The 27,413-nt window shown below is 48.8% G+C and overlaps 1 protein-coding gene across 14 annotated transcripts in view; it reads left to right on the top strand.

The window, feature by feature from the left end:
- LOC144109088 (putative transcription factor Ken) overlaps positions 1-27,413 on the top strand; it is an 83,676-nt gene that overhangs the window by 23,036 nt on the left and 33,227 nt on the right. For 5 of the 14 annotated variants that reach the window (XR_013309574.1, XM_077642159.1, XM_077642154.1 and 2 more), the window contains 3 exons: positions 23,009-23,215; positions 24,078-24,350; positions 26,722-26,949. The gene's annotated coding sequence lies outside the window, so the exon portion shown is untranslated. Of the gene's footprint in view, positions 1-16,379; positions 16,844-21,992; positions 22,116-23,008; positions 23,216-24,077; positions 24,351-25,799; positions 26,320-26,721; positions 26,950-27,413 lie in introns of those variants that run through there. The other 9 variants (XM_077642157.1, XM_077642156.1, XM_077642152.1 and 6 more) reach the window with 7 other exon arrangements.

Genomic DNA, 27,413 nt, shown 5'->3' with positions numbered 1-27,413 from the left:
CTCAAGTAAAGCTCGCCCCGTGTTAAACTGCACCACACTCTGCCGCTATGCACTGCACAGCGTCGTCTTCAACTTCCATCCGCTCCGTCCGGTTGCACTGCCCGCTCATCGTCGTCTTCTATGCAGCGCAAATCCATGCTTTCGCACCGATTCGAGCATAGTAAACATTATCTAGTCCAACTGCAAAAGTCTGCTTTGATTGCGTTCCGCACACTCTATAAGCAGCGCGCCCTCCCTGCCACCCTGGGAGGTGTCATGCAGTTAATGGTTGATCGCGAGAGAATGATCACCAAATGAACGCTGCGGCCTAGCTGCAGCTGCAGTGCCACATGTAAGCCACAACGCTGTCAGCGCTAATGTATTCAGGCCACATCTCTCACCACCGCCACATGTATCAAAGCACAAATGAGGCGTCCGCATATCCAGGGAGCCAGTTATGTGCCCTTGCTTTGCTCAAATCCATCGCCATCTAGAACATTGTCAACACCAACGGCAATGAACACAGTGAACACCGACATCTTTTGCTTTGTATATCCTGGATTAGCTGAGGTAATCTACATAACTTTTTTTTCACAAATATTTACTATTTTCCTGCTTTACAGGCAAAATGCTAAGGCGCCCGTGTGCTGCGCGATGTCAGTGCACGTTAAATATCCCCAGAGGGTCGAAATTATTCCGGAGCCCTCCACTGCGGCACCTCTCTCTTCCATTCTTCCTTCACTCCCACCTTTATCCCTTCCTTTACGGCGCGGTTCAGGTGTGGAACGAGACAGATACTACGCCATTTCCTTTCCCCAAAAACCAGTCATTATTATTATGCTTTAGCAATCCGCGGCTGCTCTTTCAATTACGACGTAAGAATGGGATGCTGTAAGCCCTCTTGCAATATTGGCTCTTTTCCGATAAATGTCAATTATATGCAAATATTAATTTGTAGATAAAAGAAGTATGTGAAATACAGAGATATTTATCGCAATCCGCTCAAGCGTCCACGAGGTAGAGCAAAAATTGCTGCATTTTTTTATAATATTAGTGCACTTATGAGAACCGCATAGTCGCCAGGAATGCTTGGCTCAACTGAGCGGTTCGTCGTCGGTCAGGTCAGCCCAATTTGTATATATGTGGCGAGGCTGCAGAAAAATTGTCTGCGGTTTAAAAGGACTATGCAATGAATAAAAAGTCGTTTGTAAATGTTTTCGATGCTTGGAAATGATGCTAAGAAGCATTCACACCAAGTATGAGTCTTCGGAACTGAGCCGGCAATTTATTATGAATTTTTAAAAACGCTGTTTTTTTTAAATTCGCGGGCCGATTGGTATTCTCATAGTGACCGACTTTGAAACTAAAGTCGTGAAAAAATACCACTGTACCCATGACGTCCCCAGGCCACCACACGCTCTCATTCGCTGGAGCCACGGCAGCCACGACGTCACGGGCACAGTTCCGGTAGCCTTGATAATCGTCTGCTCTTGCCGCCGCGTGACCATCTCGGGGAAGCGAGCCAGGGCTTTGCCTTCGCGCACATGGTTTCAATTTTTCTCTGCCGCCTCCTTCTGTCGGGAGTTCCGGAGCCACCCGCAGTGGCTCGCCGAGTCGCTACTGTCGTCGCTAGCGTTCAGCCGGTACGGGAAAGGAAGAGAGGATAGGGGGAGAAGTAATATGTACAAACTCTTTACCCAATAAGAAATGTGTCCAGGTTGTGCGCGGGATTAGTTCATTTTAGAGGAATTAAATCACACATGCGCAGAGCACTGTGTTGGTTACAACTGCAGTGGGGAGTCCAGTTATTAATCGTTCAAGGTAGAACTCGCCGAGCGTTCGGTCACTGCGTGTAACTACCTGACGAAGAACAGACGGGACGTCAAGCCCGTGTGTTCGAGGAATGCACAGAGGCTCACCAAAGTTCGCTCACGAGTGCGCGCACTGCCCTGCGGCCACAATAGCGTCTTGATGGAGTCTGGTAGTATGCCCTGCGCGATATAGGCCGCGAGCATATCGCTACGAGCATCGGCGAACGCGGCACAGTGAATGAGCAGGTGTTCTAGTGTTTCCACTGCACTGCATCCGTCACGCACATCACTCCTCGCGATTCCGTGGCGCACCCGTCGTTCCCCGGGCCACACGCTGCCAATGCACGCGCGGAGAATCATTACACGTTGTGACGTGTAAGTGCGCGACAGCCGGTGATACTGTCGATGCGCTCACCTCCTGTGATGCGAAGGTCGGGGTGCTGCTTTCGGAGATGATGGTGGATGGCCGCACGCACGTCCTCCAGCGCAAGGGGCAGATCGCTTGCAGGTAGTTGGTGTGCAGCGGTCGAGAGGTCATCAGCTTCTTCGTTGCCGGCGATGCAGCAGTGACCGGGCACCAACTGTGCACGAACGCCGCATCCTCTCTGCGCGAGGCGCTCGATGCACGAGCGAATTTCCCGCACTAGTGGGGTACCGCGTGCCGTTAGATTGCAGGCAGCTGAGGGCGGCACGGGAGTCGCACAGCAGAACACTCTGGACGGCTGATGGCCGAGGGTGAGCAGCAGGTCCAGCCCGAGCCGGATCCCCATCAACTCCGCCGTGGTGGAGGAGCCCAGGAAGGTTGCGTGTTGCTGGCTGTGCAGTCGCAGGGCGGGGATGGTAGCCGCCGCTGCAAGGGAGCAGCTGTCGCGGGCCACTGAGCCGTCGGTGTATACGAGATTGTCCTGGAGCTCCTCGTATATGACGGCTCTGGCCAGCTGCTACACAGCACAGAGGGGTGTGCTCCGCTTTCCCGCAATGCCGACGATCTCTCGCTGTACCTCCGAGGCAGCAGGCAAGGGCTCGCATGAGCCGTAGGGGGCTGGGCCTTGTTTCAATTGCTCATACTCGAGCAGCGCCACGCCCATTCGTGAGCGCGGGTGCGAGCGCATACGCTGCAGCAGCGAGCCGCCGTCCGGTGCGCGGTGAAGCCGGTGGATGTGATTCAGAGCCCTGTGCGCTGCTTGGAGCTCAAGTGGCCACGCTCCTGCCTCGGCCAACGTTGCGGAGCACTGCGAGTTTTTGGGCAGGCGTAGGCACACGCGCAGAAACTTGCGGTGCTGGAGCTCGAGTTTCTTCCAGCACGGCTTGCGCACCGTGACGAGCGACAGCGCATAGAGCATCGCCTCCAAAGCTGCGGCATTGTATAGCCGCAGCGCAGCTTGCTGGGAGATGCCCTGGGAGATGCCCTGCTGGCCCGAAAGACGCGTTTTCGATCCCGGCCCCGGAAGTCAAATTTCGATGGAGGCGAAATTCTAGATGCCCGTGCGCTGTGCGATGTCAGTGCACGTTCAAGATGCCCAGGTGGTCGAAATTTCCGGAGCCCTTCACTACGGCGTCTCTCATAGCCTGAGTCACTTTGGGACGTTAAACCCCCATAAACCAAACCAAATGTATTGCCAAGATGCTAATATTAATAATAATAATAATAATAATAATAATAATTGTTTTTTGGGGAAAGGAAATGGCGCAGTATCTGTCTCATATATCGTTGGACACCTGAACCGCGCCGTAAAGCGAGGGATAAAGGAGGGAGTGAAAGTAGAGAGGAAGAAGAGGTGCCGTAGTGGAGGGCTCCGGAATAATATCGACCACCTGTGGATCTTTAACGTGCACTGACAACGCACAGCACACGGGCATCTTAGGGAACTCCGGATCAGTAGTCGAGCGCCCTAACCACTGAGCCACCGCGCCGGGGCTGCTAAAACTGTATTCATATTTTTTCACGCACTTGAAATATGCTCGAAGCATACTTTAAGTGACGTATTTTTGGCAAATTTTAAGAATATATTTCGTATACCATGCATAAAATTTCAGGAACCTATTCCCGGCATATTTTTTGTGCATTCATGTATACAAAATATGTTTAAAACACAAAATAAATATACCCAAGTATATTTCAAGCGTATTAGTTTTCGCTAACTATCTTGAAAATAATATTCGCGCCTTGAGCTATGTGGCGGTTGTGACATACAGGGTGTTTCACCTAAGACTTTACGCAATTTTTAAAAATAGGCTTGTTGAGTTACAAAGGTGCTTTTTAATGTGAAAGCTCTACTGGCCGGGAACTTCCGATTTTGCAGTGGCAGTACTCCGAGGAGGCACATGACGTCTCTCTCTCTCTCTCTCGCTCCCTAGTCACGACTGCGCATGCGCCACTAGTAGCACCGAGCCACAGGTTTTTCGCCGCTGCGCAGCGCCACGCCTTTCCTCAAAATCCTACTTTATACTATATTTTCAGGTTTCTCTTTCTTCTTTCCCTCCCTTCTTTATCCCTTCCATTACGGCGCGGTTCGGGCGTCCGCAGAGTTATGTGAGATGGCTACGGTGCCATTTCCTTTCCACGAAAACCAGGCAAAACAAGTGAGCCGACGGCGTTCATACAGTTCATTGCCGTTGACAACTTTCCAAAAGCTGTTCATTTTCACGAAAGGAAAGGCGCACAACCAGCTCCGTGGTTAAGTGGAAACCTCCATCTCGCTTTCTTGTACGTGGCGCTGGTGTCTGTTAGGAGGGTTCACCAGTGACAGTGTCCATAGAATATGCATGGGAACTTTTAGAAGCTTCTTCTTTTTCTTTGTGGCGTTAAACGTCTTGCTGTTAACCACTTTACCAATGCTTAGTTTGACGAGTTTTTCCATCCACTTTATTAACCTTCGCATACTCCCAAAGCCGTTTACGAATTTTTGTTGTTTCAGGTGAGTAATCTTGGTCTATGCTGTATGAAGTTCCATTGAACTTCTTGGCATTAGAGAGAACGTTTGATTTTTCGTTGTAGAAGGCAAAATTGACGATGATCGGCCGTTTCTTCATTTCGTCATAGCGACCTGTACGAAGCGCTCTTTCCACTGACTGCAAGTGAACGCGTAGAGTAACTTTGCAAATGTTTTTGAGCAATTGTTCAGACATGCTCCGACGTTTTCGATTCGCTAACTTTGACGGCACAAAAAAACTAGGTTTTTTCTGCGGCATCTGTTTTCTGAGTCAACACTCCTCTCGTGCAATTTTTTAGCCGTTTTGGTTATGTTCCCAACTAAGCTGTCTTGCTCATTTACTGTATCATTGAGCACTGCAATCTGTCCTTCTGTCACGCGTATTTTGGAATTCTTTTCTGCCATCATTGCTTCATAGCTTACTAGTCTGATCAAAATTTGCTCAAAAATTTGCTCAAGGTTGCAGTTTGGCATTCTTGTAAGCTTTGAAGTAATTAAAGCTCATCGGTATTCAACGACCGGGGTTCAATTCAACATCGCCCGAAAGCAGTAATAAGAAAGCAAGGTACAAAACCCTATGCGGAATTAAACGGAAACGTTTGTTACATAGCTGAATCGACATCTGCCTTCGTCAGACAGGCACAACACTTATGGGATATGGAGAGGGCAGTGCGCACAGTAATCTACAAACCATAATTCAATAATTATGACTAACCAGCAGCAGAAGAGGCGTAAGTTGCATGTCGGCAAGCGTGCCGGCTCCGAATCCTGATATGGATTTGGACGAGAGAGCTGTACCTTTCGTAGTGCTGCAAACATGGCGGAGTATAGGCTATGCCTACTTTGCTGCTTGACACAGGGAGTCTTTGTGAATTTAAACCGGGCTAGGATGGCTGCCTGTTTTAGGCAGAAAAATACCATTCTTTTCTGGCTTCCTCTTAAAAATTTATGCACAAAAACGATAATCCTCTTTAGGACCTTGCATTAAAAGAACTCGTGATACTAATGCAAGAAAAACAGCAACTCCGTGAATAATTTAGTATTGAGTACAAGTTTGAGGCTTTCTTTAATTTTTTCCACTGCCGTCAATGTAAGAAAAACACTGAAGCTGTAATCTGACTTCATTCAGGACGACAGAACTGTATGTGTAATTTTATCTAATTACAGAGGAGAGAGAGGCATACTTTTATAAACGCTGCAAAAGCTAGCCCCATATCATATCTGGCTCGCCATTTCACATGAGAATAAAGATCAAATAACACACGTACTCAAAAGTCACATGCGTAAAACATACGCGCCTAGCATTTAGCCACATTACTTAATGGGAGTCTCTGCATTGCTTCACTTGACACAGATTAGGAGACAAGCACAGAGGAAGTACTGGCACATGTGGGTTCTGATGCACAGAGCAATGTGTCATCCCGCCAGTAACGAGAGAGAAAGTAAAGAAAGCTTTAGGAGCAATGCGAAAGGGAAAAGCAGCTGGTGAGGATCAGGTAACATCAAATTCTTTGAAGGAAGGAGGAGAAATTGTGCTAGAAAAACTAGCTACCCTGCATACGCAATGACTTATGACCTCGAGCATACCAGAAGCTTGGAAGAACGCTAACATTATGTTAATTCATAAGAAAAGAGACTTCAAGGGCTTGAAAAACTACACACCGATCAGCTTATTACTGTCCGTTGCCTACAAAGTTTTTACAAAGGTAATCGCTAATAAAATCTGGACAACCTTAGACTTCAATAAACTAATTAATCAAGCAGGCTTTCGTGAAGGATACTCGAGAGTAGATGATATTCCCAATATCAATCAGATGATAGGCAAATACGCAGAATATAACCAACCCCTATATATAGCGTTCATTCATTACGAGAAAGCATTTGGCTCAGTGAAAAGCACAGCAGTCATACAGGAATTGCGGAATCAGGGTGTATAAGAGTCTTAGGTGAAAATAATGGACGATATCTATAACGACTGCGCAGCCAATATAGTCCTCCAAAAAGTCAGCAATAAAATCCCGAGAAAGAAGGGCGTCAGGTAGGAAGACACGATATCGCCAATGCTATTCACCACCTGTTTACAGTAGGTATTCCGAGGCCTGAATTGGGAATAGTTTGGTATAAGAGTTAATGGAGAATACTTAAGTTATATGCGATTCGCTGATGACATTGCCCTGCTAATCACTCAAGGGATGAGCAACACAGCATGATCAACGAGGTAGACAGACAGAGCAGTATGATGGGTCTAAAAATTAACACGCAGAATAGCAAAGTAATGTACAATAGTCTAGCAAGGGAACAGCTGTTCACAATTTGCAGCGAGGTGCTGGAAGTGGTAAAGGAATACCTAGAGCAAGTCGTGACCGCTGATCCGGATCATGAGGTGGAAAAAAAAGATGGGCTGAGGCTTAGCTAAAGTGTTTAGCCTGGATATCTAGAAGCGAAAAGCTTCGTGGCAATGCTTGTGGTTTAGCTTAAGGTTTCATACATAGGGTTACAATTTAGGTATATTTTTCTAGCTTTTCCAAAACGTGTTGTCTTAGGTATACAAAGCTTGTACAACTGTCTAAGATCCCGCAAATGCCGTAGTCTTTCACAAACCTCATACACGTGGCCGAACGGGTTGTCCACAAAGTATGTCGTAAAGACCTTGGTTGCGCTGGCACTTTCACCGTGTTTCAACATGTAGTCTGTGTAACAGCGAGTCTTTACCTCTTCTTCCATAGCGTCGTCGTCGTCGTCTTCACTCTGTTGGCTGCTGACACTGGAAGCAGGCGCGGGTCCACTTTTGAGCGTCTTGTCGTCGTCGTTTAGCGAGACGCTCCTCTCGTTCTCGGGTGTTTCGGTTGCTCGTTTAGCTCTGGCCTTTTCATTATTTCTTCGAAACAGCTCGACGTCTTCCGAAGTACAGTCTTCGCTCACCTGGCTACTCTCAATTGACGCAGCCACACGGCGCAATTCAGCGCCCTTTTGCCGCCGTTTAGCAAGGCGTGCCTCTCGTGATTCTGGCGTTTCAGGCGCTTGTCTAGCCTTGCACTTTTCATATTGTTACGTGGTGCCAAGCCAAGGAAAGCACGACATAATGACAGAATGAAGATATGATTAAATAGCTCAGGGCCTAGCGCGAGCACTCCGTCCCGCGCCACTGCACTCTTCTTCATCTTCATTACATGACCCCGGTCCTCAGAGCGATCGTCCCGATCGATTGCTTGAATTACGAATGGTGAGGTGACGATGAGGATGATCAGGAAGGATGATCAGGAAGGATGAGGATGATCTTCGTCTTCATGTAATGAAGACGAAGAAGAGTGCAGTGGCGCGGGACGGAGTGCTCGCGCTAGGCCCTGAGCTAATTATTCATATCTTCATTCTGTCATTATGTCGTGCTTTCCTTGGCTTGCCGCCACGTAACAATATCTTCGCTGCTTTAATCAAGAGGGAGGAATGGGCTTGGGCAGGGCATGTAATACGAAGGCAAGATAACCGCTGGTCTTTAAGGGTAACGGAGTGGATTCCAAGAGAAGGCAAGTTTAGCAGGGCGCGACAGAAGGTTAGGTGGGCGGATGAGATAAAGTTCGCATGCATAGGGTGGGCGCAGCTGACAAAAGTCAGGGTTAATTGGAGAGACATGGGAGAGGCCCTTGACCTTCAGTGGGTGTAGTCAGGCTGATGATGATGATGACTCCTTGAAATACCCGGTTCGACAGCTTCTCTTGACTCTCCTACGCCACAGAAGTACCTGGGGTTTTCTGCTACTAATGCGCCGCCGCAAGGCAACGAGACGTTTTTTAGACCAGCCCGGCCGCAAGCTTCGGATGCCTTCACGGCGTCTGGTATCACGAACTGGAAGGAGGCTAAGAAAAAATTTGCCAATCACGACAAGTCAGGAGGGCATAAAAACGCTGTCTACAAGCGCAGCAGCCTGCAGTCGACGTCGGTTCATAACCAAGTCAGCACGCAAACTTTAAGGCAGCAGGAGATAGCGAAGCGCTCTCTCTGAAGATTATTTTTCAGGCGTCCCAGTACCTACTGCGCCAGGGTCTGCCATTCCGTGGTCACACAGACAAGGAAGAGAACTTCCGCCAGTACCTGGTGTCAGCGCAGAAGATATTGAAGAATTCACAACTTATATGAAACGGAATACGACGTACACGTCTCCACTGCTGCCAAATAAGACGATTAATCATTTTTGGAGACCGTGCAAGAAACAGTGTGCAGCGTCATTCCGACAACCGCCCACGCCATAACTGTAGATTGGACGCGCGGGACGTCGCCGGTGTTGAGCAGGAAAGCACATATGTGCACTACGTCGATGCCACAATGACTGACAGACTTTTATAGCTTGTTTTAACAACGTTAGATATTACTCATCACGTTTCTTGATTTCTTGGGGTCTGCTACCACCTTCCTTCGGCGTCAAGTCCGAGGAATTCAAGATGGTGACTCCCGTGGTAAATTGATATAGCAACCCAATTGGTAATTGATTGGTGACTTCACTATTATATTCAATCGGTGATTGATTGAAGACTTCACTTATAAATCCAAGATGTCGGCCAATATTGTTAATTAATTGATGATATTATTATTACATCCAAGATGGCGGCAGCTAATGCTCGTTACTTGAACTACTTCAAGACGCTGGCGGCATTTTTTTATGGAAGCAGGGTGATAATAATAATAATTGGTTTTAGGGGAAAGGAAATGGCGCAGTATCTGTCTCATATATCGTTGGACACCTGAAGCGCGCCGTAAGGGAAGGGACAATGGAGGGCGTGAAAAAAGAAAGGAAGAAAGAGGTGCCATGGTGGGGGGCTCCGGGATAATTTCGACCACCTGGGGATATTTAACGTGCACTGACATCGCACAGCACACGGGCGTCTTAGCGTTTTTCCTCCATAAAAACGAAGCCGCCGCGATCGGGTTCAAATTTACAATCGCTGGATATTCCTTACCTGACCTCCCGGTGTTTGTAGGTCATGCACTGTAGGCACTTCTTCACCGTCGATGTCAATGATAATAAGATATGTACAAAGAGCGCGTGGGTCGTCAACCACTCCAGTTTAATGCCGGCCAAATGTTTTCAAACACCAGTCATGCAGCAATTCCTCAGTTGTTTCTCGTCCATTCCTTTAAACCTTTGTGAACAGAGACTGTCCGATTAACGCGAGATGCCATCTACTGGGAAACAAAGAAGGGTTTATCGCAAAATTACAAAAAAACGAACCCGATTTCACATAGGCCCAGAGCAGCCTTCAGTGACACCACCATATTGAATCCTTTCAGGCCCTCCCTCTAGGTAGTGATAATCACCAATACACTGCAGCATGCACGCAGGCGGTGATATTTTTTGTAGCGAGAGCTACACTTTCCATTTCGCGGTGGCTGGGAGAGACCAGTAGTGCGCATGCACCGTTACTATGGAAACCGGAGATTAGCAGCAGGTGCGGCGTGCACTCTACCGTCGGAACAAAGAGCGGCGCGCGCATCATCGCCGCCTCGCCGCACGCCTCTGCCACCCGAACTGCGCGTCGCATGCACAGCATTGCGTATAAAAGGCGGAGATGTAAAGGGCGGCCGCATCACAACGTGTGACATGTATGTACAGAAGGAGAGTCCGGCAGCTGCTAAGCGGCGGTATAGAAAAAGAGAAGATGAACTCTTCTGATGTTGAGGTCGCCGCCTGGCCTGCCCAACAAAGAGAGAAAGAGGGTAAGAACGCGAAGAGTGCACCGGAGACGCCCGAACAGAGAGAGGTACGGCTTGCCAAACTGAGATGGCAACTGCCGAGCGTAACAGACGGCGCATAGCCGCCGAGATGCAGCCCACTGTCTCTCATTGCTAACAATAGAGTGACCACAACAAGCTCAGTCAAGTAAACGTACCTCTCGGCACGTATATCCTGGCGTAGCCAAGCTAAGCCACTGCCAATTTTTTAAAAACGATAGCCGTATCCGCTGCACCTTTACAAACACGCGCCGTAACACAGCTTGCGCCGGGGATGTGTGAGGAGGAACGCAGCCATCGCTACGAATCGCGAGGGGAGAGGAACGCCAGCTGCGCGCTAACCAGGCCAGTCACAGTCATAGATACGGTCGGTGAGAGGAAGCACCAGCTGCTGGCCGAGCGGACGAGGGGAAGCACAGTCAAAGCTACAGAGACAAAGGCACAAAGTAGATAACCACGATTAATGTCGGCTTTGTCGGTAGTGGGCGAAGAGTGCAGCGAATCCCTTGACAATGTGGACGCGGGTCTCCCGAAAAAAACATACGACTCCGCGGAATGTTCCACATATGGCGAGCTATAGACAGTAGAGCATGTTTTAGTGGTGTGCACGAGAAAGACTCATGCTAGCATCTATTTGAAGTCTTTGGACACTAGGCCCCTCTCAGAGGATTCCATCCTCGGCGCTTCGCCGGATAGTTCGAAAACTCTACAGGCAACGCGAACGCTCGGACGCTTTTTAAGCGACACAGGCATTGACTGCAGTTTGTAATGTTAGAAAGTGTACCTTGTCTTTTTTCATCTGCCTCCTCCCATCATCATCATTCCCCATCGTGACAGTCTTTTTTCTCCTCTTCCCGTTCCCCAGTGCAGATTAGCAGACCAGTGTACATATATTTTTCAGGCCAATCTAACTGCTTTAACCTAAACCCCCTCTCTCTCTCCGCCGCGGAATCTCCCTCATAAATGACGTGACTGTCTCAAGTATCAAAGGTGTCACAGCAGGAGATGTTCTTTAATTACATGGTCGGGCTGGAGGAGGGATTCGGCGAGGCTCGCGCTTGCTCAATTCGCGTCTATACCGGCCACGTAACTTCGTCTAATCTCGATGATGGTGAGTTCCCTGAAGTGTTTTCTTCATTTCTCTTTCTACTTGCCATTCTTATTTTCTCACGCATCATATCCGAGCGCTGGTTGTGAAAAAAACGACGCGTTAACTCGCGTGGGTGCTCCACGAGCTATTTGGAAGCGCGCGCATCCCGAGCTGCTGTTGGCCGACCCTCAGCCGAAGGAGTTCATCTCTGCGATGCTGAAACAGGTGAGTTCCCCGTCTTTCGCTGCCATATCTTCGTCTGTCCGTCGACTGAGATGGCCGGCGCCGTGGCTCAGAGCTTGGTCCAACAGAAAGAGGGTGCCCCTTCAACCTGTTCACTATACAAGGGGCAGCGAGCGCTTTCCATGGAGGCCAAAGACTTTCGTGTGCTAGTTAAAGAACCTCAAGGAGTGTAAAATAAAGTGGAGCCCTCCGCATGGGTGCTTTTTTTCGTCATCCGCCCCGGCTCACTGGTTAGAGTGCTCGGTTACTGAGCCGGAGTTCCCGGCTTCGGATTCGTCCGCGGCGTCCGCGCTTCGATGTAGGCGAAACGCCAAAGGCGCCCTTGTGCTGTGCGATGTCAATGCACGTTAAATATCCCCAGCTGGTCCAAATCATTCCACAGCCCTCCACAACGGACCTCTTTCTATCTTTTTTCTTTCACTCATTGGCTACGCTTGGATGGAGGAGAAAAGCTAAAGGCGCCCTTGTGCTGTTCGATGTCAGTGCACGTTAAAGATCCCCAGGTGTTCGAAATTAATCTTTAGCCCTCCACTACGGACCTCTTTCTCTCTTTCTTCTTTCACTCCCTGGCTGCGCTTCGATGGAGGAGAAACGCTAAAGGCGCCCTTGTGCTGTTCGACGTCAGTGCACGTTAAAGACCCCAAGGTGTTCGAAATTATTCTGTAGCCCTCCACTACGGACCTCTTTCTCTCTTTCTTCTTTCACTTCCTTCCCTCATGGCGTCTGCAGCAGACGCCACTTTACCTCCTCGCTTTTGTCGAGCTTCGCGTCTGATGGCAGACAGATTCTCCTTTCCAGTTTAAACTAATTGGTGTAGTCGTGAAAGGATATAAATTCGTATGTCGTAGTCGTGAAAGGATATAAATCCATATATCGTGAAATTTCGGGACTCAACCCGGCTCACTGTTCGGCTGACATAAACACGAGCTATACTGTGAGACAACTGGTTTTCCCTGTTCCCTTAGTGTACCGGCACCCATAGTAGTTACACCTCACTTTGGTTCTATCTCGATGTATTAGGATTCGTTTTGTCTCCTTGGAAATCCTACCCCGCGCGAAATTGTTTACAGCGACCTTGGAGTCCTTTAGCTGCCTCCTCCGCAGTCCCTGATTTCTTCGTTTTGACCGAACCGGCAGTTAATGTTTTACCCGAGTCGTTGACGCCCACGGCCACAAAGGTGTCGCCTCTTTCGTATTGCGCCGCATCTGCAAAGGTTGTGTATTCCGAGCCTTCTAGCTTGGCTTCAAGGGCCTTTGGTTTTGCTCTCCTCTTGCCTTCGTGATAAGCGGGGTGCATGTTTTTTTTTGGAATAGGTTTAAAAGTCACTAATTTTCTCACTTCGGTTAGTAACTTTGCCCGCGCGTTTCTTTCCGGGATTCTGTCATGTAGTCTTACGTTGCTCAGGATCTTCCACCCCACGGGTATGGTTGCGAGCATCCTTATTTGTGCAAATCTATGTACCTCGCATAGTTCCGTAATGGTGTGGTAGACCCTCAGTTTAAGAAGTCTTTCCGCCGGGGTGCATTGGGGCTGTCCCATGGCTGTTTTACCTGTCGTCCTTATGATCCCCTCTATTTTAGATAGCCGGATACGATACCATTCTATGGAGCTGCAAAAAGGCGCCGCCACCTACATACTTAGCATAAGTCCCTCCTCTAGAGCGGTGGGAGGATATAATGGCCAGCTCAGATCCGTTCACGCAATCCTGGCCACTGAGTGGGCTTACAAAGTGGCCAAGAGCCAGGCCCACTGAAGTTTAGTGCTAACAATAAATGTTTTCCCGTCCAATACAACCCCTCGTGGCGCAGTTCTGGACAGTTACTGCGCCATTTCCTTTCCACAAAAACTGTTTTCAGTTTCATCTGTTCACTCTCCCCGCCGTTGAGGTGTCCAGCAACAAGCAAGAGTGAGAAAGTTTCGGCCCCTTATTTTTTCTCTATAATAAATTTTTAAACTCCACAAATTATTCGGAGCGTAACTGGTGTGATGCGGCAATGATGTGGTTCCTGGGGGAACCCTTCAAGAATTCATACCCATGAAAGAAAAAATAGTTTTAAAATTGGTTTTTGAGGAAAGTAAATGCAAAGTAATTGTCTCACATCTCTGGACATTCGAGCCTCGTTTTTCCTGCATCGAATCGTCGCCGCCGCGACCGGGCTCCAACCCGGGAACACCGGCTCAGTAGCCGAACGCTCTAACCAGTTTCTTAAAACTAGTTTTCATAAAAGGAAAGGCATCGCTTTCCAAGGACGCCTCAACCACGCCCTAAAGGAACGGATTACGATGCGAGTGAAATAAGAGAGAAAGAGTAAGCAATAAAGAAAAGGCTGGAGAAGTGAGCTGAAGAAAGTAAAGAGCAGCGTTTATCGAACCGTAGCAACCAAACCTCTAACTTGCCCTAATAGATGCTGTCACTTCGCGTTCGTAGCTTACAGTTCGCTGCAAGAAGTATCGAGGTGGAGTAAAGGTATTTCATTCATTGACGTTCAGATCGCGTCAGTAAGGTCCAAGTTTGTACTCAGTTTAAAATCAGGCAGCCAACTTTCACCGTAATGCACAACGCAATGCTCGACAAGGCCGTCACAACGCCAGTGTAATTCCACTGAAGGACAGAAGTCTGTCTCACTGACATCTAATTAGACATGTTTGCGAGAATCGCAGTCACACTTGATCAGCAAATGCTTACTTCGCCTCTCTATCTGAACCTACGCCACTGCGAGCTGCGTCTGCTGTTCTTGCTCTTATCTTTGTAAAGTTGACATAACATCTTTGACCCTTTACTACAGTTTCGTTATAGCGCGTATATATATTTATTCTTTCTTTTCCAGTCTTGAAGCGGAAACGTATCCTGCGCTGAAATCCCCACATTGAATCGAAGCAGAAGAGCACTCCGCTAAATGTGCCATGACGACTGAAAAGCCATCTGTGTCAGAAAAACGCTCGCTATTAACCCTGCCCTGCCCCAGAAGTGAAGCGGCACCAGTGTGTCAGCTGGTTCGTCGTGTTGCCGAGTATAACAAGATTCTCTGGAACGTAGGCCTTCAGATAAGAGAGGAAAATGGCCTGGGGGAATTGGGCATCGCTATTGCCCCGAAGGCCCTGCTCATGAACCCTTGGGAAGTCCCAAGGATTGACTGTGAAACCCTCGCCAGGATTCTGCTGCGCAACGTCCTCGCCCATCATCGCTGCATTGTGGCTGTAGAGATAACTTTCTTTGTAGCGAGGAGCCCTGTCCTCCTCAGCATTCTTTAAGACAAGTACAGCGTCAGGAAGCTTACCATCTCAGATGTACCGTGCTGTGAAACGAAAGTCTTTGAAGCCCTGCAGAAGCTTGCCAACCCCTCAGATCAAAATTATTCAGACGAAGGCGAAAAATACTTCTGCTTCTCTGTCAGACTGCCACTGTTTGTAATCCCTAAGGAGCAGGGCAGTATCACCCTTACTTTGCTGGATGTCGCCGATCTGGAATTTTGCACCGGCTGCGCACGACAGTTGATAAACATACTCTTGCAGAATAACACCATAAGTGACTTAACCGCCGGCTCCTGCGTGTTCACTTATGACTGCGTCGACCTCCTTCATGGCTTCGTCCTCTACCTGCAGAAACACCGCTCGCCGCTCAAGAAGCTGACAGTGCGAACACCCGAGGTTAGCAAGCGTGCACGGGAGTCTCTGGTCAGGGCCATTGCACCGAGGACGACGCTAGAAGAGTTGGCTATCGATATAGATATCTACGATGTCGAAGAGAAAGCCCTCTTTGCCGAAGTAATCGCCCGGAACCGCAATCTGCGTAAGCTAAGTGCTACGTGGCCGAGAAACTGCGTCGTGTCCATCAACACCTGCGGCTTCGAACTTCTCGCCGGAGACGCAGCCACAATGATCGAGCCGTGGCTGGTAGCCCTGCAGAAAACGCCACACGTTTGGCGCTGAACGTAGACCTCTTGGGTTTCTCAGAAGAGGAGTGTTGCGCGTTCTTTCGCGCCCTGGCACTCAACAAAGCCCTCCAAAACATCAAGATAAGCCATCTTCCAGCATGCGCTGACCTCAAGCAGATATGCCAAATCATTCGTGATTCCCGCTTGGCGAAGGCCATTCACCTTGAAGATCACCCCCTGAGCATCGGTAGCCTTCCCATGCTTCCCGAATGCCCGAAGTGACGCCCCTCACGGTCAGCTCTTTGCACCTCAACAATTCGGAGATCTTGCGCAGAACCTTCGAAATCCTCGCCTCCTCCAATCACGTTACTTCACTTCGCGTGTGCCTGCAGAACTTCTTCCTTGATAAGATCCAAGCTGCCATGGCAGCCTATATAATGGAAGCACGCACACTGAAGGACTTAGAAGTGCACGCCTACGTCAATGAACCCGAACTCGAAGACCAGCATCATGACCCTGACGCCGGAAAGCTTCTCGTGAACGCGCTGGCATCCAACCTCAGCCTCACCCGAATCACAGTAAGAGAGCTGCCTCTAAGCGAAGACACTGTGAGTTCCTCGCGAACGGCTTTGCCAACAGCCAAAATCTATCCGAGCTCTCGATCGCGGTGCTCAGCCGCGATAGCTACAACTCCTTTTTGCAGACGCTGGTGTCGGGCATCGAAAGCAATTACCGCCTGCTCCGCGTTGGTCTTCCAAGTTGCAAAGGCCGTAACACAGAGCTCCTTGTCATTCGCAGACAAACGAGGCGCAACGCTAGCCTCGTCACCAGAGCAGCCCGCTTCGTGATGGGTGACCACGATCCTTTCAACGCACGCGCGGTCGAGCTCGTCTCGGGACATGAAAGGGTCCTCAGCATCATTCAATAAAATGCTGGCGTCGATGCCAGGGAAGCGGCGACGATGGTCAGTCGTGCCTTGGGGCTTCGATGTTTGACGGGTCTCGACGACTACATGAGACTGGCTGGCGTTGTCAAGCGACGGGTTCACTGCATCGGCGGACGCGATAGCTCAGTGCAACTCGACGAGCTCAGCTACGACTGCTGGATTCACATCCGCAAATTCCTGACTGTGGCCGACGTTTTGGGAGCTGACTGCTTGTGAAGCTGTGATCGGACATTGTTTGGAGGTATGCTTGCAACGTTGTTCTTTACCTCGTTATTATGAAGCGTATAACGACTATTTTAATTAGTGAACATTTGTCTCGCTTACATGTGCACCACACTTAACACTGAGGGTTATGCATGAAATGAAGGCCTCGAATAGGGTTATGATAACGCATGGGTGGTTGTTTGCACTAGAATAACCCTTCCCTCAACAGATTTAATAATACAGTGCCTGGTGTTTACAGCAAGGGAAAACAATTACTGGTCCTTATCGAACCGGTGAACCGTATGAATTGCAGTTTGAAACGCACGTAGTTAGGCTGCACACAGGCACACTTGTACGGTGGGCTCACGGACCTTTAATTCCATGTCAATAATGCTGAAGACAAAGAAAAGGCAAAGTGAACACTTCGTCTTAGCCTTGGGTAATCGTCTTCGACCCTTCCTGGTTTCTTCGATTATGTAAAAGCACTGCTTGTTAAAATCGTGATACCACACTGATGTTCCCCCATTCTCTCGAACAATTTACCTTAGCACACCTCTTAGTCGCCTTCAAGGATATTTTGTGCGACATTTTGTAATTTGGTTAATTTAAATATATCAGGGTAATGTAAATTAAATTTCGGTAAGTGTTATGTATTGCAGCTTACGCTTTACATTGCACGCTGAAGTGTAGGACTATACGGATAGTGCAAACAGCTTACATCATCAAAGAAAACGAAGGCAGGATGCCGCAGTATTGAGGGTACGGTATAGCTGCTGACGAAAATACAATAGTGGCGTTGTTTTTTTTTCTTCTGATATCAGACAAGATCGCAATTTAATCGGTTTTTCTTATCACGAACAAAAGCCAAATTTAACCTCTCGAACGGCTCCAATTAGTTTTAAAAGCCTAATTAGTTGCTTGTTTTTCCACTCGTTGCTAAGGCTGCGCCCCACCAGATCGTGCCCTCTCTGCTGAGATACAGGTACAGAAGGTCGAGGTACATAACTACGCACCGACGCCCTAGCTCGAAAATATGCCTGCCGAGCAGGGCACACTGACTATACCCTCTCTCAGACACCTCGTCCGGACATCCCTCACAAGGCACCCTTCTAACGCCCGCTCCGCTCAGCCCATCTTAGCATCCCCTTTAAGGAAACGCACACGCGGCCTCATTCCCCCGCGAAGTTTCCCCTTCCCTCATGACTGCCCGAAATAATCCACACCGGCTGGAGAGGCGGAAATTCGCCACCTGCTGTGGACCAGTAGACACAGTCAACAGGGCAAAAGATGTCAATCCGGCATCTGTCTTCCCAGCATGCGTCGGGCGTCCATGGTGGATGAAGTGAAAAGGCGCCAGCTTACCCTCAAGGCTTCACTAAGGAACTATATGGTTGCAAGTACACGGGAGCAGCGGCCGGCGCCGGAGACCGCAGCGCCGCCACTCGGCTGCGAGCCCGCTCCCGCCGCGGTTGGTCGCTTACCTTCGGCGAAGACGCTACTCGACATGCGTGCAGCCAGCATAGCCTCCTGACAGGCAGCACTCATCAATCTGTGCTTGTATAATATGGTAGATAAGCGCAACATTAAAGGAGTAAAGACACCTAATTTTGGTGTCATGTTTTCTTCTCTATATTGATGCGGGAGGCACTACTACGCATGAATCACCATGTGATATTCGATTACGCCCGCTAAAAAGTTTATAGTTGACTTTTTCCGTTGTCCTGTTTCGGTTTCAACAGCCGAATGATGGCTGTGACGTCAGAGTATATTTGTGTCTCGTGCGTCATGAAAAATCGCCTTAAAATCGTTGCTTCATCGTTTAATTCACTGCAGTGTTGAAGCCAGCCTCCTTCAAGAGCCGGAATGACAACGACTGAGGAAGCATCAGATGGCATGAAAATTGTTTTTTTTGGGGGGGGGGGGGGGCGGGAGGAAGGGGGCAAAGGAAATGGCGCAATCTGTCTCACATCTCGTTGGACACCTAAACCGTGCAGTGAGGGAAGTAATAAAGGAGGGATTGAAAGAAGAAAGGAAGGAGGTGCCCTAGTCTCCGGAATAATTTGGATCACCTGGGGATGTTTAACGTGCACCGACATCACACAGCACAAGGGCGCCTTTTGCGTTTCATCTCTATCGAAACGCTCCCACATCGGTGGAGTTCGAAACCGGGTACTCCGGTTCAGTAGCTGAGCGCCCTAAACACTGAGCCGTCGCGACTGGTTATATCGGAAACTTTTTTGTGTCTCACATGACTAGCGTAGTACAATTTGATGTCACAGTCCTCATTCGATTGTTGAAGTCGAAGCGGCACGCAAAAGAAATGAGAGTATAAATTATTTAGCTGTCGTACGTGATTACCAGGTGGTAATCCGTGTATAATAATGCCTTACGCATCTTCACAAATAATAAAATGCGCAACGAAAATTTAAGTATCTCTACTGAGGATTTAAAATTCTTCGTAGACAAAGTCAGCTGCGTACGCCAGAAAGTTCTTGTGCCATTGGGCTTATCGCCATCAACACTATCACTAGCGCAGATTTATGAGTCACGAGGAAGACGATTCGTTGTCTGGTGGTCGCTTGGGAAGCCAGGGGCTCTTAGCCATTGAACGTCGAAGCATTGCTACTGACAAGATGTCAGAAAGCGAAGAAGAACCTATGTACGCCGAGCCGCAGCCGTGTGTACTGACGCCGGCTGACATGACACGCTGGACCGAGAGCGAAGCGTACATGGAGTATGTCGGCTTCGTCCTCGCCCTCAACGAGCGTGTCACGGGGAAGAAGCTGACCGATAACTTTATCGTATCAGATTTCACGTCGGATCTGCTGTCGGTGCTGGGTTAGAGAAACGCCTCCAGTCAGCCAATTAGCAGTGGCTTAGCTCGAATATGCCAGGATATACGTAGCGTGAGCTACGCTGATCCCCTGAGCATCAATTGCCGCTGAGAAGCAATTTCGCTCTCCTTCTTGATGGCTATACCACACTGGCAAACGCCCTGCTATATGTACACTTCCACTGACACCTGTGTACTTGCGCACAAAATGAGAGGCGCTATTAAGCAGCTCCGGGGCAGCGTCAGATGGCTACTGTGCAACGGAGGCGCACAGCTGGGCTGCGCCGGTGCCAATGCCTCTGCATCGGCTATTACGGGTGAGGCGCGCGCGGTGGCGGCTCCGGCGCGCCAGCTGTGCGCCGTGTGACGTCACTGCTCCTCGCGCATGCGCAGCACGGCTCTCCAGGAACCACGCGAAACTGCTTAACCTCGGCCAGTGTAGCTCACGCTACAAAATTCGAAGCCGGAAACACAAATGCCATCTTAAGAACCCGCCTTGTTAAAAAAAACTGTAATGAGCAGACAACACAATTAGAGAAAAGGCTAATTTGACATTCAAGAAAACAGTGCCTCCATGTACTATTTCGTGTCTTTTTTGAGTGATTCTGTCTTTGTAAACGCCATCGACGGAACAACTTATATAGATCGTATCGAAACAAAGTGGCAACAAACGAGAAGTGGCAGCTTGTTGTACAATGCCAGCGGCACCATTTATTCCACGCACCCTCGCCACGCGTCAAGAGCAGTGCTGGCCGAGCAATTCCGCCAAAACGCGGCTTTCTTAGAGATGTAGCGCACTTAGTGCTTCCACATTGGTTGCGACGCGGTCAGCCCTGCAACGAGCTCATAAATGTCGTAGCATTTCAGGGATAATAAAGCGGATTGATTTGGGCAGCAATTTTTTCCTTATAGAAAATAAACAATGATCGGATAATTTGAGCGCTTAGTTTTAGCAGGTACTTAGGATTCCTCATGAAGCTTTTCATAAGTATTTTAACAGTTCATAAAAGGGGCGTTCCTAAACCAAGCCATTCTAAGCGCGATTTCACTACAGCACCAGACAGAGCTGACGGCCGCTAGGGAAGACTAGCGGTGGCGCTCACCACGGCAGATATTTCACAAGTGCCTCCCTCTGAACCCGACCCCGAATTTCTCGTAATGCCGCCTGTTTTCTAGGCGCTCTCGCTGGCAAACGCGTATGTGAAGCTCTTGCTGCTGCATTCTGGTGGTTATGTTCAGTTCATCAACAGAGCGATATAGCACCCAGGAGACATACCAGCGTAGAAGTATAGCAGTTTAACTTACAGCCCCCGTCAAAAGTATACAGCCCAAAGCGTTTGCTTGCGAGGCCTGCAGCGGGCTTAGTTATACATCCGCAGCGGCTGTAACATCTCGAAAGAAGAATGGCTTCATGCTCTCAATCCTCCCAAGCTTTGGACTGCTAAATGTTCTAGGGAGCCGCGTTAAACAGCTTAGACGCAAACTTCTTGGGATGTACATTTTTTACGCAGGCTGTATGCCTGTTGTGCACGCGCAGTAGTCCTATCCGGCCACGCATTTGCAACCGTGCATGCGAAGTTATCAGTTATAGAATGCTCAGTTATTTGTACAGCTGACACAATTTACGTCAGAACTGAAAGATCGGATCAGTGCAAGGGAAGATAGGACCCACAAATCCCTGTATGCGAGCAGGTGAAGTCAATGTGATCACAAGAATTTCCAGATACGCAATCTAATGGTAAACACGTTACGGAGGTTTCTGCTGTTATGGTGGTGTCTACCCAGGGGGTACAATGCTGTTTAGCAACCATGCATGCCGTAAACATTACACCAATCTTGTTACATGTTACATTACATGACACAGCAACAAGCTGATCCCATGGTGTGCCTCAGAACCTGAATTTCTTATCCTGGTGGCACTCGGATGCCGTGTCCCCCCCCCCCCCCGCCCTAAGCGAAGGGAAGAGGGGGGCCAGGAACCCCTGCCCCCTCCCCCCACCCCAATTTACACCACTGCTGCAGGTTCAGCAGTGCTCTGGTCAGTGGCTCGAAGATTTACACATCGATGTGCCGCGCCCACATTAAAACCCTCCTAGATAAAAGTGTCATTTTCCAGCAAGCGAACAAGGCAGTCTGGATTCGTAATTAAAAAAATGTAAAATAAAGTGGTGTACCATTCGCTGAAAAATATCTGTGAATGGTTTCAAGCATAGGCATTGCCATGAAACATAAGAGAAAGAGCAAGGTTGCTTCACGATCTTTTCGAGACTGTATCTTTGTGGCAATCGTCGAACCCTCTTGAACGAAGTTAAAAACCTGAATCGCTTGAATACTTCCTCCTATGCTTCCGCAGGTTTTCGTCTCGGAGAAGAACTTATTTGGCGATCCCCTCGCTCAATCAGGGCTTCATCCTTGTATTCATTTTCTCCTCTCCTCTGGTGGAAACGTCCTGCAGGAGTCTCGTTCTGAAACCAGTGTGCGTACCTGTACCTTATTAAATAATTGCGTAATGTAGGTTCATTTGTTCGTTATGCATTTCTAGATTAAACTATTTTTGAATCCAAAAAAGTTTACCGATGCTTACCTAAGAGAAGTGAGTAAACATATACCTCGTGTTTGAGTTTATCATCATGATCAGCCTGAATACGCCCACTGCAGAGCAAAGGCTTGGCACTCCATGTCTTTCCAATTAACCCTGTTATATGACAACTTTGCTCACCGTATTCCCGCAAATGTTTTATTATCGTCCGCCCAACTAACTTTCTGCCGCCCCCTGCTACAATTGCCTTCTCTTGGCATCCACTCCGTTAACCTTAAGGACCAGCGGTTATCTTGCCTTCGCATTACATGCCTTGCACAAGCCCATTTCTTCCTCTTGATTTCGATTAGTATGTCATTAACCCGCGTTTGTTCCCTCACCCACTCCGCCCGCTTCCGGTCTCTTATCGTCACACCCAAATATTTCTTTCCATAGTTAATTTACCCCGCAAATTTTCCACCGCCGGTATGTGCCATTCCAACAGAGGGCAACAACAACAGTGAAGAAGAGGAAAGAGGCTCAGTCGGTGTGCGAGCGGCGACGGATGCCAGAGAAAGTGGATAAGACTCTAGTGCCCCCCTCCCTGCCGTCATCTGCTCAAAATTCGCTGCCGTATGAAGCCGTACCATCTGGACTCAAGGAAAACAAGCATGGACATGCCAGTCATGACCGACATGTGTCAGGGAGGGTCGTCACATGTTTCCACGCCTTGTATGGAAGTGGGTGTCACTGAAAGTCTGGGTGCGCTACAGACTGTCTTCGACAGAAATTACGAGGACTGCGATGAAGGGCGTGGTCTTGTCCCAAAAGCAGTCATCTTCTGCCCGCAGACTCGTCAGGAGGGGTTGTCTGGAGCTGACAGCAAGAAGGAGGTTGCGTTGTGGGCTCTGCAGAAGCGCTGCTGTATGGTCCGGGATGAACGGAGTAATCGCACCGAAGGATGCTCTGGTAACATGGTGCGCCTGGGCGGAAAGATGTCCTTGCAATTCGACGGGGCCGTCACGCCAACAGTCCTGGCATCCGCCATCGCCTTCGTGGTGAGTTCATTCTGGCATGGAAAGCGCACCACTATTGCCAACTCGCGTTAACACATGTGGACGCTGCGCTAGATTATGACGCAGTGGAATTAAGTGCTTCACCGCCAGAGCTTGATATCCTGATAAGAGTACTCACGGTTTTTTAGTGCAGTGTTCTCACCTTTTCATCTTTGACTTTGATTAACTATTTCGCCTTTAGTTTCTGGCCTACAATGCGACCTGAAGTGCACGCGTATACCATGAACCCTTGTGTGTGTCATGTTGTTCGCAACCTTAGACTTGCCGCTCCCCTAGCTGCGTCACCAATACCGTGTTCAAATTTCTGTAATTTATATCCTTCTCATCTCCTGAAAAAAAAAAGACTGCAAAAGAGAGAAAAAATACACCACAAAGAAGGCTTCTCTGAAGATATCGAAGAAGCCTTGTGTAAAGATACCGAATTGTTTGCCCTTGTCAACACACTGACGTGGCTAGAAGAGCGCGCAGGCTAGCAGCAAAGAATTTTTTTTCTTGCACACCTTGTCCGAAAACATAATCTGGATCAATCTTAGGTTTGCAGTGGTTCATGTTTACTCATTCACGTCTTAAAAGGCGCCTGTGTTTCACAGAATAACAGCCACGTACGACGACGATTGAAATGCTAGCATGCAAGCTAAATATTCTGTGGTTGAGGTGACACTTAGGTATGGTGAGTTTCTGCCTTGCAGTTGTTCTCATTGAACTCTACGCAGTCCGTCACTTTCTGTTAGGATTTCCACTCAGAACATCGGTATCGTTTGACGCCCTGCATGTATCTTCATTGGGAACTTCAGTTCCCTGGAACAGCGCTGCACATCTGCCTCGCATATTGCGACTTCTACAGGGCCTGCCTCTTGTGGTGTTCCTGGGTGGGATGATGCGCCACCGACAGTCCGCCTTGCCGCTGTTCACCGACCTGAAGGTGCCAGCGCTGATTGTGATCGAGTCTTAAATCTTCGCCGGCCCCTAGGTTGTACTGCACTTGAGTCTCGAGGCGCTACACAAGGGGAGGCACAGTGCATCCTTTGCCGTCTTAGTCCTGACCAGGCTACTCTACACGGTGTGGCTGGCCGTCTCGTTCAGGGCGAGTGGTCCCCTGCTGGCCTGGGAGTTAGCGGTAAGAGTGGCAAAACTGGCTCGCATTGCTCTTCTAGACCTAACTTACATGCAAAGGCTTGAGGATACACTGAAGCTCCGCCTCGAGGATATGACGCGATAGCGTTAATGAGCCCCTTCAGCGGCTTGGAGTCTTCTTTGCGTATCGCTTCGCAGACGTGGTCATTATGTGCTTTAGATTGATATAAAGCGGTAAGTCCTCATATATAACTCCTGGCACATAGTTGCAGGAGTTAAGTGACGCGCTACCTGACATGGCGTGGTAGCTGTGTCAAACACAGCCATCTCTCACGACCAGTCATTAATGTAGCTGCCACCTGACAGGTCGAGCACGTTGTGATGACATCACGATGTCTCGTGACCTATGTGAGAAGTGGGCCATCTGCTTTTTCGCTCACAACGCGACAACGTTGCAGCCGGACTTAGTGCCTGCGGAAGCCTTGACTTAAGCGCTCAAAATAATTGAAGCGTGCAACGTGTCATATAGCTGCACGGCTACATTTGGATGGCTATTTACAGCAGCTTAGAACTTTTTGCGAGTTGTAAATAATTTTCGCTTTTACGGGTGGTTCCGAACTCTCAACGGCATAAAACGACAGCTTCTAGTTAGGGCTAATAGCTCGTCTTGCATCTCTCTAAATGGTATTGTTAGCTCACGCATCCAAAATTCCTATCTAAATGACAACATGAATCCACAAGCGATCTTAAATAATTTGCTTCCAAGCTATTTTGAGCATAAAAAAGAAAATGAAAGAAAGTGAGCTTGAAAAGCGGACTTGAAAAAGCTTGAAAAGGTCCGTTCGACGTCCAGCAACAAGGAAATTAATCGTTACGCCACAGCATGACTGTGCAATGTGTTGTTATCGGTTTTTTATCAATCTCCACTTTCGTCCTTTTGGCGAGGCTGCTTAAATGAAAGTTTTAGGGTGCCTGATTGCGCACGCCCCCTCGGAAGTGCGGTGTCGTTCTGTGAAGTGGTCAACGCTGCCTCCCAAGCGGCGATGGCCATTGGGCTCCGCACGCTTCATCGCTGCGGGTGGGAGAGACGTGTGCGCGGCGTTCTTGGGCAAAACGCTCAGGGCTGTGTGGCCCTGTTCACGAAACGCTCGCCACATGGCTGAGGATTGTTTGTTTTTCCGAGAGAAGACAAACGTCTACTGCTCCCTCTGGCAAAAAATCTATTGAGACACAGCCCAAGGTCAGTTGATGTGTTTTGTGCGAGTAATACCATTTCTGCGAGGTTCACAGTTGATTGGCGCGTACATAGCCACTGAGTTTATCGCTTAGTTGTTCTGGGTCTTTGTGTATATTTGTGCGTGCACAGCTAGTTTAATTTCTAAGTAAGCAATGCTCCGCTTTGAGGTGCATGTGTCGACGCAAATACAAATTATAGGATGCCTATGATATGTTTTACACTGCCGATGGTTAATTATATTTTTCTTCATCTTAGGCCAAAGGGCCAACCGTGCACAACAAACGTTATCATCATCTTCTCAGCGCGGCATGCCTTTCTTCGCCTCGAACTCGACATGCAGTTGCGCTCTGCCCATGTGCTGCCTACGCGTCGGGCTCCATGATGGCGGGCGCCGCAAGGGAACTCGCTAAAGGGGTAACGACGCGGTTGTCTCCACCCTAAGCGACGGCGCTCCCGGAGACACGACGTCGACAGATCGGAATCCCGCCTCCTGGGCTCTGTTCTGGAACCACCGCCATGCACTTTACAAGCCTCTCTCTACCAAATGGGTTGAGAACGTTGGATACGAAAGAACAAGGGTAGGCTTATCACAGGGACAAGGCGAAATGCGAAGATGGATCGCGGACTAAGACAGAAGGAAGGGGAGACGGACGAATAGCCCCGTATAGTCTATCCACTGTACCCTCTTGCAAATAAGAAAAGGGTTTCATTTCTATGTACGGCCCTGTTGTTCCTTCAAATGCAGACGAATACTGGCGGTTCTACGGTCTCCTTTTGGTCAGTTGTGCCTTCATGTCAGAATGCAGTATAGAACTGAAATGTTAATTAATCGCCAACTGGCTCAAAACGTTGCTTTTGATTTTCTTGTCCTGTTACCTGGAAGCTATCCTGGTGAGATTATCTTTACAGAGACTGTTGTGATATCACGTTTGTACTGCGACCTTGCTTTGGAAGAAGCTGAATTTTCAATCATTCAGGAAGGGTTGAACAAAATATGTGAGCCAATCTGTTTGGAATGTCCTGCTGCTTTCTTTTATGCTTAAGTTTTACGGAGAGTCACATCTCTCAGCAAAACTACTAAGTTTTGCTGAGAGATGTAACCTTTGCGGCCCTCTGAATAAGTGGTGCTCTTTTGGCATTACCTAATGAAGCCATGCTGCGCTGGTTGCTTCTTCAGATGATGCGAGACCGTTTTGCTATGGCGGCGTTCTTGTACGCGTACGACGGCTACAGCAAGTACCTCGTGTGCCTGCCCCGCACGCTGTCGTACCTATACGGCTCGGAGACCTGTACACTTCCCACGTGGTGCCGGAAGCCGTCGGGTCGGTCGAAGGAAGACATCTTCGAGGCGTGCGCATATCTCTATGATATGTTGGCCATGTCAGAGCACGCCGAGGTTATCCAGGTATATTATATATATGCACCACTGTGGTCGGAGAATGTTTTCTTGCGCAATGCATGCTAGGTTACCGGGTTAGCGAATCTCTGCGCTAACAGCTTAAGCTGCTGACAGTAAAAATTCGGCCCTACGCCAATCTCCTCTTAAGCACAAAGTGAAACTAACGGAGTTTAAGCGAGGATTGAATTCTTTGACGCGCCTACCGACGACCAAATTTTCACTTTCAGTGCTAAGAAATAAAAAAATGTCACGGTAGTTCTTGCGCTTGAGTAAAACCGAGGTGGCAGGGAACAATTGCTTTTAACTCAAGGAGCATCGCGGGATGCGGATGCTGACATACTGAGCTTCACACACTGCACGCACTGTGTACATATTTGCTTACAAGCTGAGGGTTAATGGTTGCTCTTTTGCGGTATTTGACACGCACACCATGCTTCAAAGGCTCCGTGGTTGTGCTAAGCACAACGATC

Source organism: Amblyomma americanum, chromosome 1 (genome assembly GCF_052857255.1).
Source record: "Amblyomma americanum isolate KBUSLIRL-KWMA chromosome 1, ASM5285725v1, whole genome shotgun sequence".
Classification (NCBI taxonomy): Eukaryota; Metazoa; Arthropoda; class Arachnida; order Ixodida; family Ixodidae; genus Amblyomma; species Amblyomma americanum.
Note: the sequence above shows the minus strand (reverse complement) of the source record. Positions and strands in the feature narration are given on the sequence as shown.